This window comes from Cervus canadensis, chromosome X (genome assembly GCF_019320065.1).
Source record: "Cervus canadensis isolate Bull #8, Minnesota chromosome X, ASM1932006v1, whole genome shotgun sequence".
NCBI classification, from domain to species: Eukaryota; Metazoa; Chordata; class Mammalia; order Artiodactyla; family Cervidae; genus Cervus; species Cervus canadensis.
Window position 1 is genome coordinate 55787573 of NC_057419.1, and position 14105 is coordinate 55801677.

Here is a 14105-nt window from a genome sequence, read left to right on the forward strand (position 1 = left end):
TGTAGGTATGGAGACATTCAGGTGAGCTATTGTCTATTAATGTTCACTGGAATCAGGAGTTCTCTGATGTTCTAAAGTTCTGGAGTAGGCCTCCTACCTCTGGCTTTCAGTCCTTCACTTACGGTACCTTTAAGACTTCTCTATCCATACAGCACAAAAGATAAAACCCCTAAGTTAATGGTGAAAGCATGCTCCACAGTCAAGAACACCCAGAAAAATTCACAGTTATATTGAGAAGACAAGAGGGAGGAGGGATATACAGAGGTGATCAGGAGGAGAAAAGGGAAAGTCCAAAGGGGAGAGAGCAATCTAGCCCTTATTCAAATCCCCAAGTGATCTCCACAGCCCAGGACACCCAGAGAGATTCACAGAGTTTTATATATATATATATATATATATATATATATATATATATATATATATATATGAGTGAAAATGGAGGAAGAGGATAGTGGTGACATGGAGGAGAAAGGGAGTGTCAAAAGGGGAGAGAGAAATCAAGCCATTAATTAAATCCCTAAGTGAAAATGGATACTGAAGATTAGATTCTTAAATGTACAGAATTGATAGCAAATAACATAAAGCAAGATTAAAAACCTAGAATCGAGGTTAGATTCTCAAAACTACAAGACAAACTTGATCACAAAGATTAAAATGATATATATGGAATTTGTTTTAAAAAATAGTTTTTTAAAGGTAGTAATAGGCTATAAAAATGAAAGTTAAAGGAGTAATAAAAACAATTTTTTAAAAGATTAAAAAGTAATAAAAGTAAAAATATATCAAGGGATTTCTCTGTATCTGTTGTGCATGGTGTGGGGTCAGTTCAATTTAAGCTAGTCCCTTGTTCCAGCTTGTAATTGTTCTCAAGGTGTATAGTTAACATTCAAATGCACGGTCTCAGCATTAACTGCAGGGTTTTAATTTGTTGTACCTGTCACTTCCAGAGTGGTTCCCTCTTATTTGTTTATTTTTGGCTTCCTCTGTTTGCAAGTATCTTCCTTGTCTAATTTCTGCCCTGACACATGGGGGAAAAGGTTGCCACTTATTTAGGCTCACCTGTTCAGTTGTGCTCTAGGGAGGGAGGAACACTGCAAACAAATACCTCTGGAATGTGTGGGGAATGCTCACAGTGGATGGACCACACTGGGTTTGCCACAGCCCAAGGTGACATGTACTTCCCAGGTCCACACTGCTCAGGTTCCAGGGTGTTCTGCAAGGGCACTGTCCCAAGTGAGCCCTGCGTTTTGTGCACATCCCAGGTCTAAGCCACTCAGGTTCTCGGGTGCTCCACTCCACAAGGACACAGACAGAGATGGGCTATGCATTTTGTGCCTTTCCTGAGTCAAATCAGCTCAAGCCACTGGGTGCTTTGTGAGCACACTGTCCCAGGGGCCCATGGATCTTATGCACCTCCCGGTCCCAGTTGCTTAATTTCCCAGGTATGCTGTGAGGGCACAGGACAGGTGTGCCACGTCTCCTCTGGGGAACTGATCTCAGGCTGTGACACTCCTGGCAGATGTGAACTGTCCATAATCCTAGGAAGATGTGGTTAACAACTGACAGTCTGCTCACAGTTTGGTGTAATATGCAGCCTCTGGGGTCGAGACTGAAGCAGCCCCTTGCCTTATGGCTCTAGCTGTCACACACCTGCCTCTCTGTCTCCAGGCAGTGAGGGTCCTATAAGACAGCTGGCTTGCTCTTCTTTGGTATTCGCTCAATCATTTGTTCTGTGAGCACACCAGGCATCACTGTACAGATTTAAAGCTTTTTGTGGGAACACTGTTGTTGTTGTTTTGGTCTCTCTGGAAATCCCACGGTTTGGGTTGCAGTCTGACATTAGCTCCCTCAGATTGTCCTCAGGGCATTCAGGGATGGACCTTACTCTAAGTATCCTCAATGCAGCCCATGCCTCCTTTCCCAGCCCCCACTTGCTGCTGCTGGATGCAAGGTTATGTGCTACATCTCTGATAGTAATTGCAGTTAGGCATGCATTGTGTGTGTGTGTGGGTGGGTGGGTGGGTGTGTGTGTTTCTCCTGGTGATGTTGCTCTTTGAGATTCCAAAGCTCCCCACACAGACACAACTATGAAAGGGTTTCTTACTGTATGGAAGATCTGTATGGACAGGTCTCCATCCCTAAACATTTGTCTCTGTTTTCATCATTTACACTTTGTACTACCTTCTCTCTAAGAGATTGGGCTGCCTTTCTGGGTTCCTGGTATCCTCCAACAGTGTTCAGAATTTGTTTTGTGGAAGTTGCTCAACATTCATAAGATATTTTAATGAATTCGTGTGGGAGAAAGTGGTCTTCCTATCCTATTCCTCCACCATCTTGGGACTGTCCCCTCAAAAATAACCTTTTTCAACAACACAAGAGACAACTTTACACATAGACATCACCAAAGTGTCAATACAAAAATCAAATTGGTTACATTCTTTGTAGCCAAAGTGGAGAAGCTGTATACAGTCCGTGAAAACAAGACCTGGAGCTGACTCTGGCTAAGATCATCAGCTTCTCATAGGAAAATTCAGGCTTAAACTAAATAAAGTAGGGAAAACCACTAAGCCATCCAGGTACCACTGAAATCAAATCTCCTAAGAATATGCAGTGGAGGTAACCAATAGGTATCAGGGATTAGATCTAGTTAGCAGTGTTCCTGAAGAAATATGGACAGAGGTCCATAATACTGTACATGAGGCAGTGAACAAAACAATTCCAAAGAAAAAGAAAAACAAGAAGCAAAATGGTTATCTCAGGAGGTTTTAAAAATAACTGAAGAAAGAAGAGAGATGAAAAGCAAGGGATTGAGGGAAATGTACATCCAACTAAACAAAGAGTTCCAAAGAAGAGCACAGAGGGACAAAAATACCTTCTTCAATGAACAGTGCATAAAACTAGAAGAAAACAGCAGAAAGGGAAACACTATAGATCTCTTTAGGAAAATAATAAATATCAAGGGAACGTTTCACCCCAAGATGGTCACAAGTAAAGATAGAGACCAAGTAGACACTGAAGAGTTCATGAAGTGATGGACAGAATACATGGAAGAACTGTATGAGATGATCCTAATGAACTGGATTTTTATGATGGTGTGGATGGTCACTCAGAACCAGACGTTTTGGAGTGTGAAATCAAGAGGGCCTTAGGAATCACTGCTGTTATTAAAGTTAGTGGATGTGACACAATACCAGTAGAACTAATCAAAACCCTAGAGGATGTTGTCATCATGGTGTTGCATTCAACATGTCAGCAAATCTGGAAGATGCAGCAGTGGCCACAGGAGTGGAAAATGTCAATCATTATCCCAATTCCCAAGAAGGGTAGTAGTAAAGTATGTGCTAACCATCAGGCAATTGCACTCATCTCCCACATAATAAGGTCATGCTTAAAAACTTGCATGCTAGTCTTCAGCATTATACAAACCAAGAATTTCCAGATGTCCAAGATGGATTTAGAAAAGGAAGAGGCAGCAGAGATCAAATTGACAATCTTTGCCGGATCATAGATAAAGAAAGGGCATTGCAAAAGAACATCTAATTCTGTTTCATCGACTATGCTAAAGCCTTTGCCTGTGTGGATCATAACAAACTGTGGAAAGCTCTTAAAAAGAAGGGAATAACAGACCATCTTACCTATGCCCTGAGAAACCTGTATGTGGGTCAAGAAGGGACTATGGGACAACAGATTGGTTCAAGATTGAGAAAGGTGTACAGCATGTCTGTCTGCAGTCACCTTGTTTGTTTAACCTGTATGCTGAACACATCATGAAAAGTGCCACGCTGGATGATTTACAAGCTGGAATCAAGATAGGCAGGAAAAACATCAACAAACAGAAATATGCACATGACACAGTCTAATGTCAGAAACAGAAAAGGAACAAAAGAGCCTCTTGATGAGGGTGAAGGAGGAGAATGAAAGAGCCAGCTTAAAACTTAATATTAAAAAAATAGAAAAACAATAAGATTATGGCCTCTGGCGCCATTACTCAATGGAAAATAAAGGGGAAAAAGGTGAGCGTAATGACAGATTTCCTTTTCTTGGTCTCTAGGATCACTGTGGATATTGATGGAAGCCATGAAATCAGATGATTGTTTCTTGGTAGGAAAGCTATGACAAACCTAGACAGTGTATTGAAAAGCAGAGACATTACTCTGCCAACAATGATCTGCATAATCAAGGCTATGGTCTTCCTACAGGTTATGTAAAGTTGTGAGAGACGGACTGTAAAAAGGCAGAGCACTGAAAAACTGACACCTTGAACTGGGGTGCTGTACAAGACTCCTGAAAGGCCCTTGGACTTCAAGGAGATCAAACCAGTCAATCTTTAGGGAGATGAAACCTGAATACTCATTGGAAGGACTGATGTGAAAGCTGAAATGCCAGTATTTTGGTCCTTTGATGCCAACAGCTGATGCTGTGCTGGGATAGATTGAGGGCAGAAGGAGACAAGAGCATCAGAGGATGAGATGGCTGGGTGGCATCACCGATGCAATGGAAATGTACTTGGGCAAACTCTATAGATGTTGAGGAATGGGGAAGCCTGGTGTGCCACAGTCCATGGGGATGCAAAGAATCGAAGGTGACTGGGTGACTGAACAACAGCAGTGATAGTGAGATATAGAAATGTTATTTTTATATAGCTCCATCTCCTCTTCTGCTTCTTTTGTGTTACCTTTGCTCTCCATCAAAACCTGTACTTCTTTACAGTATGCTTAGTCTTGAACTTCCTCAGTCTCCATTCCAAATAAAGTTAGTCTCTTCTGGGAGAGCTACAGACCTCTGTTCTTAGGGCCTACCTCTCACCCTCTGCAGAATCACTGTGCTACTGCTCCAGAGATGGGAAAAGAACTTTTATTCTTGCAGTGCCATTCCTATACAAGCAAGACTCTAGGCTGGGGGACAGGAGGGGATGTGGCATCACCGGTCTTCTTCATTTTTCTCTCCTAGTGTGGAGTCTCTGCCCTACAGAGAACCTGGAGAAAAATACTATTGAAACCTAGTATCCTTAGCTTACTATGCCTGAGATAGAATATCTGTACTATGGATGTAAGCTGGTGGAGGAAGGGAATCTTTGATCTCTCTTGCCTGTAAATAGCTTCTGCTTAGAACTGGCAAGGTTTAAGTGTGATTAATGTCTTAAAATTTTGGGGAAAAAAAAGCAAGTATTGTGTAATTAGCTATACCAACCTGAAATAAGAGTTTCTGTTGCATCGATCTGGGAAAGTTGGGAGATGGGGAATAGGTCATGGTTCAACTGCCATAGACTCTAGCTGATCTTACCAAGTTTTACTATATTTTCTTGAATAAATGTTTCCCCAGGGCCTTCCCTGGTGTTGCTATGGTTAGGAATCTGCCTACCAATGCAGGGCACACATGTTCGACCTCTGCTCCTGCTCTAGGAAGATCCCACATGCCAGGGAGCAGCTAAGACTGGGTACCACAACTTCTGAGGCCTTGCTCTAGAGCCAGCATACTGCCACTACTGAAGCCTGCAGGCCTAAAGTCAGTGTTCTGCAACAAGAGAAGCCACCGCAATGAGAAGCAAGCACCACATCAAAGAGTACACCCTGTTCGCTGCAACTGCACAAAGACCCAGAGTAACAACAAAGACACAGCAACAAACTTAAAAAATTAAATAAAAATAAATTATTTAAAAAAAAAAGTTTCTCCTTGTGCTTTAGACTTTGAAGCTATTTCTAGATATATTAAATATCTGTTTGTTTGTTTGTTTTAATTTACCAGTTACTGTTGTTTTGCTTATAGAGCAGATCCTTGGAGCTTCTCATGAAGTCACAATTCTAGAAGTTATCTTTAAAATAACTTATTTTTAGAGTGATGAACCTAGGGCTGTTCTGAGCATGAAAATAATAAGGAGATCCCATTCTAGTTTTAATACTTTAAATGTATTATTATAAAGTAATTAGCCTCCAACTAATAAAAATAAATGGAAAAAATAAAATAAATGTATTAATTATTTAACTTAAGTTTTTCCTCACTTATAATATGGGTGATTTGTATACCTCTCTCACAGATGTGGTGAGGATTGAATGTCTATGAAAATAGTGTTATATAAAGCACCTAGCATAGAAGTTATCTCCTGGTAGTCATTTAAGAAATATCACTTCTCTCCCCTTACAGCAAATGACTGTCTCAGGCTGTATAGCTATTTTTGTGACCATCACAGTGCCTGGAATATGGTTTATGTGTGCAATAAATGTTGAACTGGATTTAAGGATGGACAGATGACTGGATGTATGGGTGGGTGGTAAGTGATTTCTAAGGTTCTAATTAATGATTAACCAATATTAAAAACCAGAGGTGATGTTCAAAATATTTTAATGTTACATCCTGAGCAGAATAGAATTGCATCCTGAGCATCAGTTAGAATTGATGTTGGATCTCAAGAATGTCTGCAGAATACACAGAATATAGTAAGAATAAAATATGGGTTCCCTGCTTCAAAAATATTCAAAATTTCAAGATGATGACAGCAGGTCATTAAACCAAGGTTGAGGCCATTCCAAGCATCCAAGAATATGGCCCTGTGTAATTGCACAGAACACATACCCATCAAGTCCATCCTCACTCACTTTTGCCCATGAGTAGGATCCTAGGGAACTCCTCCTGCTATTCCTTAGTTGCTCTGAGAGCCTAAGGGAGGGAGTTCAAATTCAGGGGCTAAGGCAACCTTACATGGAAGAAGACAGATGGCCAAGAGGTGGAACCCAGCTTAAGGCATTGTGTACATACCAAGCATTTGGGAAATATTCATTTACCTTAAAGCTCTATCATAATGCAAAACAAATTTTAAAAAGTGGGATTAAAAAATTCAATTTTAGAAAAGTTAAGATTGCATTACCTAAAGTTTAATAAACCTATACAGTTAGGGTGTCAGGAGTTCCAGAGGTCCTTTGGCAAGTTCCAACTCTGTAGATTTGGTGCCACAATCAGGCATAGCCAGTTTATTGGCACAATTCTGGTAGGGACTTCTAAGTTTATGGCAGGGAGTCCATACATCTTTGATTTAACACACTTGTTATGCATGTTCTGAACTGGAGAATAGAATACTAGGGCCCAAAGACCCATTCAGCCTTCAAGTATGGGGTTGCCTACCATTTCCCTGTCTATGGGGAAGTCTCTGTGTTCTAATTTTCTTATATGATTTTGTTTTAAATTTGTCTTTCTAAATATTTCATAATATCAAAGTGGTAAACTATTAGCATAGTGATTAGATAAACACTTTATATTTCTAAGCTCTCAATAAGTCAAATGTTGATATCATACAATGCTCTAGTGAGTGAAAGTTGGTCATCAATAAAAGTCTCAGTGCAAATAATGGAGCTAGTCTTTTAAAGTCATGTTTTTAAAGTTGTCTCACATTCTGGAGACTGAAGAAATGAATTTTTCCTTAGGTTTCATTTTTTTTTCTTTTTAGGAATGAAGTTTTAAGGCATCTTCTGCATATCAATAACCTCAGATATGCAGATGACACCACCCTTATCACAGAAAGTGAAGAGGAACTAAACAGCCTCTTGATGAAAGTGAAAGAGGAGAGTGAAAAAGTTGGGTTAAAGCTCAACATTCAGAAAACTAAGATCATGGTATCTGGTCCCATCACCTCATGGGAAATAGATGGGGAGACAGTGGAAACAGTGTCAGATTTTATTTTTTGGGCTCCAAAATCACTGCAGATGGTAACTGCAGCCATGGAATTAAAAGACACTCCTTAGAAGGAAAGTGATGACCAACCTAGATAGCATATTTAAAAGCAGAGACATTACTTTGCCAACAAAGGTCCGTCTGGTCAAGGCTATGGTTTTTCCAGTGGTCATGTATGGATATAAGAGTTGGACTGTGAAGAAAGCTGAGCGCCAAAAAATTGATGCTTTTGAGCTGTGGTGTTGGAGAAGACTCTTGAGAGTCCCTTGGACTGCAAGGACATCCAACCAGTCCATCCTAGGGCAGATAAGTCCTGGGTGTTCATTGGGAGGACTGATGCTGAAGCTGAAACTCCAGTACTTTGGCCACCTCATGTGAAGAGTTGAGTCATTGGAAAAGTCCCTGATGCTGGGAGGAATTGGGGGCAGGAGGAGAAGGGGACGACAGAGGATGAGATGGCTGGATGGCATCACCAACTCGATGGGCATGAGTCTGAGTAAACTCTGGGAGCTTGTGATGGACAGGGAGGCCTGGCGTGCTGTGATTCATGGGATCGCAAAGAGTCGGACATGACTGAGCAACTGAACTGACTGACTGACTACATAGCAAGTGTTCCCCTGGTGGCTCAATCGGTAAAGAGCCTACCTGCGATGTGGGAGAGCCAGGTTTGATCCATAGGTTGGGCAGATCTCCTGGAGAAGGTAATGGCAACCCATTCCAGTATTCTTGCCTGGAGAATTCCAGGGACAGAGGAGCCTGATGGGTTATAGTCCATATGGTCCCAAAGAGTCAGACATAACTGACTGAGTGACTAACACTTTCACTTTCAATGCAAAGCAAGAAATGAGCAATCACTGGACAAGTTTAAAAAGTACACAAGGCTTGTCCTTTCAAAACTAGTATCTCCCACCAATTTTTGATATACAATGGAACATCTTGAATCCTAGGCCTAAACCTGTCTCGGTCCCTATATTTTCTTGGTGTCTTATTCCCTTAGGATTTTATTTTCTACTAAAAACTTACTGAAATCATACACTAGGTTCAGTTAAGTGTTACAAGGATATAATCCAGAGAAATGACTAATGGTATGAGCTTTTTGGCATGCAAAATTAACAGCGGGAAAATAGGCTTATTTCCTGAAGTTCCAGAATTATTCCCAAATAGGGTATGTTGTCATTTTCCAAAAAAATAATGTGTTATTTTTCTATAACTCAAAATATCCAATAAGAAATATGCAAAAAAAAAAAAAAAAGAAAGAAATGTGCAAAAGACCTAAGACCACGTGCATCTCAGGAAAGTCTTCATTTCTAATCTCAAACTTACTAAGATTCTACCAAGTGATAGCTATCAGGGCAAAATAAATCTGTCCTCAACAACACGGTTAAGTTTCCATATAAAAAGTTTCAAAAAGCAACAACATCAATGTTGTAAATCAAATATGTGCTGTTCTTAGTCACTCAGTCATGTTTGACTCTTGCAACACCATGAGCTGTATTTCAACCTTAAAAAAGAAGATTGTGTGTAAAATACATAAAATAATGTACATTTTGAGGATGTGGCTAAAAACTCACCATGTCTACTTTACACAATGCTTTGACTAATAACAAGTTATAATTCAGATCATGACTTTATTAATGACAAAAGTGTAAAACATAGAACAGATAAGTGTTATTTCTGATTCCATGTATCTTAACCAATTGAGTTAGTTCTCTTTCTGCAAGGTTTTGCTCCATAGCCCATAGTGATTGTGCAATATGTTTGGCTTATTTATTTATTGTCTATCTCTGCCTAAATTTGGAGTAAAATATAAATTCAATGAGGACAAAGTTTTTTTTTCTTTTTTTAATGCTGTATATCCAGTGCCTGAAACATTCTGACACATAGTAGGTGCTTAACAAACAACTGGTGTATGAAAGAGAATGATTCCAGTATATCAATAGGGAGATACTAAGCACAGGTTCCATTATCATGGAACAACATAAAAGGAGATGAAGAATTGATAGAAATGCCATTACATGGTTCTGTCTATATCTGCTATGTATTTATATGCCTTTATGTGAAACAGCAATGCAGAGTTAATTTCCTTCAATTTCAAATAATGACTAATTAATATTGATAAAGCTATTATATTGTGCAGTACAATAATATCTTGCCTCATTACGTAGGAGACCTGGGTTTGATCCCTGGGTTGGGAAGATCCCTTGGAGAAGGGAAACACTACCCACTCCAGTATTCTCACCTGAAGAATCCTGGTCTGTACAGTCCATGGGGTCTCAAAGAGTCAGACACGACTGAGTGACTTTCACTTTCAAATTTTTTTTAGTTTATTGCTATTTTTGTCTTCTATGAAAATTTACTTTCTTCTTTTCTTTTATATTGGAGCATAATTGGCTAACTATGTTGTGTTAGTTTCAGGTGTACAGCAAAGTGATTCATTTATTCATATATATACATATATGTGTATATATATATTCTTTTTCAAATTCCATTCCCATTTAGATTATTAAAGAGTATTGAGCATAGTTCTCTGTGGCATACAGTAGGTCCTTGTTGGTTATCCATTTTAAATATTGCACTGTGTACACTTCAATCCCAAACATATTTAATTAAACATGCCATTTCTCATAAGTCACTTTAAATCAGTGTTGGAAGTAAACAGAATGTACATTTTACTAATGATAACATATCAATTAGAAAAATATTCATTAGGCACAGTACCAGGCACTTGAAAACAAGTATCTACTTTAAGATTTCTTTTCTCTTGAAAATTAAAAACATTGGAATATATTTTTAAAAATAGTGTTCCCCCAAGAGAACTAGCACATTCTCTTTACTGACAGAAAAAAACAATGTGGATAACTGAACAAGACTGAGTTAAACTAGTTAAAACCAAACATTAGATCTTCTAGAAACCTATGTTCAATTGAGTTGCTAACTAATTTATCTTCTTTGTTTATGGACTATATGAAAAAAGCATTTGGACATTTATAATTACAAAATACACTGTGAAAAAATTCCATTTGCTGATTTTAAATAGCAAATAGTATAGCTATTCTTCTTTTTAAAATATATTTCCTTCAGTAACAATGTCAGCATATTTTATTTTTGTTACATCTTTCTAGCATTATATGAGGATTCATTTGAACATCAGTAGAGAAGAGGCATGGACTATAAAAATACTTGAATAATGGACATTTCGTTTTTCAAAATCATGTAAAGGAGACACATAATAAAGTCAAGATTCTGATAAAATAAATATATGCTTGTAAGTAAAACTTCATAGTAAATGTACAGCTGCAACTGGTACTAATACAGACTTTTTTTTAACACCTAGTATGTATATAAAAATATCAAAACAAACAAACAAACAAAAAAGGCTTTCATGCTGAATTTAAACTTTGGGGTGGAGACACTAAACATTAGTAGGCAAAACAGTACTCAGGAAAATAAAATGTGGTCAGTGTTGTTCAATTAAAAATAAATATTTTCCAATATACATGATATAAAGTTATGAGTCCTTCATGAAAAGATTATTAGAAGACTAATTTAGCAAAGTAATCACTGTTGGTATAAACAGCAGCAGAAGTTTTGCTGAGCAGATCTATTTAAACTTCAGATTAAAGATAAAACACCTGAAGAATGTAAGATAATAAAACACAATGTAAATATGGAAATAAGATAACATTTTATCGTAGACTGGTGAAATCAATGAGACACCTACTACACACTTATTGGTATGGCCAAATACAAATTCTGACAAAATAAATTACTGGCAAAGATGAGGAACAATAGGAACTCTCATTCTTCATTATGGGAAATGCAAAATGATACAGTCACTTTAGAAGCAATTTTTTACATAGCTAAACATTGCCATACCGTATAATCTAGCACTTATGCTCCTAGACAGTTCACCAAATGATATGAAAGCTAATGACCACGCAAAAACATGCACATGCATTATATAACAGTTTAATTACTACTCTATTTCTCTGTCTCACACACACACACAAATTGAAAGCCTCAAAAATGTCCTTTAATAGCTGAATGGATAAACAAGCTATTGTATATCAATATAACAGAATATTATTCAAGAATAAAATGAAATGAGCTATCAAATCACAAGAAGAAATGTATGAAACCTGCATGAATGTTATTAAGTAAAAGAAACTAGTCAGGAAAAGGTTATACACTGCATGATGCCAATTATAGGGCATTCTGTAAAGGGTAAAACTGTGGATTCAATTATAAATATCAGAGGTTTTTCCTTTTGCTTAAGAATAGTTTTATTAGTTTGAATACATTTTGTCAACTCTCCAATTTTCATCTCCTACTTTGACACACAAGTACACTCAGTTGGAGTCTTTGTTGCCCCATAGCCTATATATTGTAATGCTATTGTGTGCATCTTCACACACCTTGAAATAGGGAAGGTTTGGGACTGATTAGAATGAGACTGATTATTCCATGCTGATTTTGTATTGTGCATGTATTGAAATGATATGTTAGTTGATTTTTTTTTTTTTTTTTTTGCCTAGCCTTCAGGGTCTTCTGAACAAATTCTCATGTCATCTACAAACAAAGGCAATTTTACTTCTTTTCCATTTTATTTCTAGTTCTTGTCTAATTACTTTGGCTGGGATTTTGGATACTATATTGAATAGAAGTGGTGGGGAGGGCACTCTTTTCTTGTTCTTATCTTAGAGGAAAAGCTTTTAGATTTGCATCACTGAATATGGTGTTTGATGTATACCTGTCGTCTAAGGATTTTTCACTTCTAGGTTCATTCCTTCTATATTTAATTGGTTGAGAGTTACTATTATGAAAGGGTGTAGAATTTTAACAGATGGCTCTTTCTGCATCTGTTGATGTGATGCTATGATTTCTATCCTTTATTCTGTAAATGCAGTGTATAGCATTTATTGAGATTTGTATGATGAACCATCCTTGCTTCCCAGGGGTTACCCTCACATGATCTCAATGTAGATTCTTTGAATGTGCTTTTGAATTTGGTTTGCCAATATTCTTTTTTTTTTTTTTAAAGTGCATTATTTTATTTTATTTATTTATTTTTTAAATTTTTTTATTAGTTGGAGGCTAATTACTTCACAACATTTCAGTGGGTTTTGTCATACATTGATATGAATCAGCCATAGATTTACACGTATTCCCCATCCCGATCCCGCCTCCCACCTCCCTCTTCACCCGATTCCTCTGGGTCTTCCCAGTGCACCAGGCCTGAGCACTTGTCTCATGCATCCCACCTGGGCTGGTGATCTGTTTCACCATAGATAATATACATGCTGTTCTTTCGAAACATCCCACCCTCACCTTCTCCCACAGGGCTCAAAAGTCTGTTCTGTACTTCTGTGTCTCTTTTTCTGTTTTGCATATAGGGTTATCGTTACCATCTTTCTAAATTCCATATATATGTGTTAGTATGCTGTAATGTTCTTTATCTTTCTGGCTTACTCACTCTGTATAAGGGGCTCCAGTTTCATCCATCTCATTAGGACTGGTTCAAATGAATTCTTTTGACGCTGAGTAATATCCCATGGTGTATAAGTACGCAGCAGCTTTCCTATCCATTCATGGCTGCTGATGGCATCTAAGGTTGCTCCATGTCCTGGCTAATTATAAACAGTGCTGCGATGAACATTGGGGTGCACGTGTCTCCTTCAGATCTGGTTTCCTCAGTGTGTATGCCCAGAAGTGGGATTACTGGGTCATATGGCAGTTCTATTTCCAGTTTTTTAAGAAATCTCCACACTGTTTTCCATAGCGGCTGTACTAGTTTGCATTCCCACCAACAGTGTAAGAGGGTTCCCTTTTCTCCACACCCTCTCCAGCAATTTATTGCTTGTAGACTTTTGGATAGCAGCCATCCTGACTGCGTGTAATGGTACCTCATTGTGGTTTTGATTTGCATTTCTCTGATAATGAGTGATGTTGAGCATCTTTTCATGTGTTTGTTAGCCATCTGTATGTCTTCTTTGGAGAAATGTCTGTTTAGTTCTTTGGCCCATTTTTTGATTGGGTCATTTATTTTTCTGGAATTGAGCTGCAGGAGTTGCTTGTATATTTTTGAGATTGATCCTTTGTCTGTTTCTTCATTTGCTATTATTTTCTCCCAATCTGATGGCTGTCTTTTCACCTTACTTATAGTTTCTTTTGTAGTGCAAAAGCTTTTAAGTTTCATTAGATCCCATTTGTTTAGTTTTGCTTTTATTTCCAATATTCTGGGAGGTGGGTCATAGAGGATCTTGCTGTGATTTATGTCGGAGAGTGTTTTGCCTATGTTCTCCTCTAGGAGTTTTATAGTTTCTGGTCTTACATTTAGATCTGTAATCCATTTTGAGTTTATTTTTGTGTATGGTGTTAGAAAGTGTTCTAGTTTCATTCTTTTACAAGTGGTTGACCAGTTTTCCGAGCACCACTTGTTAAAG

The 14105-nt window shown here is 38.1% G+C and overlaps 1 long non-coding RNA gene across 1 annotated transcript in view; it reads left to right on the top strand.

The window, feature by feature from the left end:
- Window positions 1-13108: 13108 nt before the first annotated feature.
- The window catches only part of LOC122435875, a 3443-nt gene continuing 2446 nt past the window's right edge, over window positions 13109-14105 (top strand). Inside the window, exons 1-2 of the long non-coding RNA XR_006267718.1 lie at window positions 13109-13272; window positions 14071-14072. This is a non-coding gene — a long non-coding RNA (uncharacterized LOC122435875). The remainder of the gene's footprint in view (window positions 13273-14070; window positions 14073-14105) is intronic.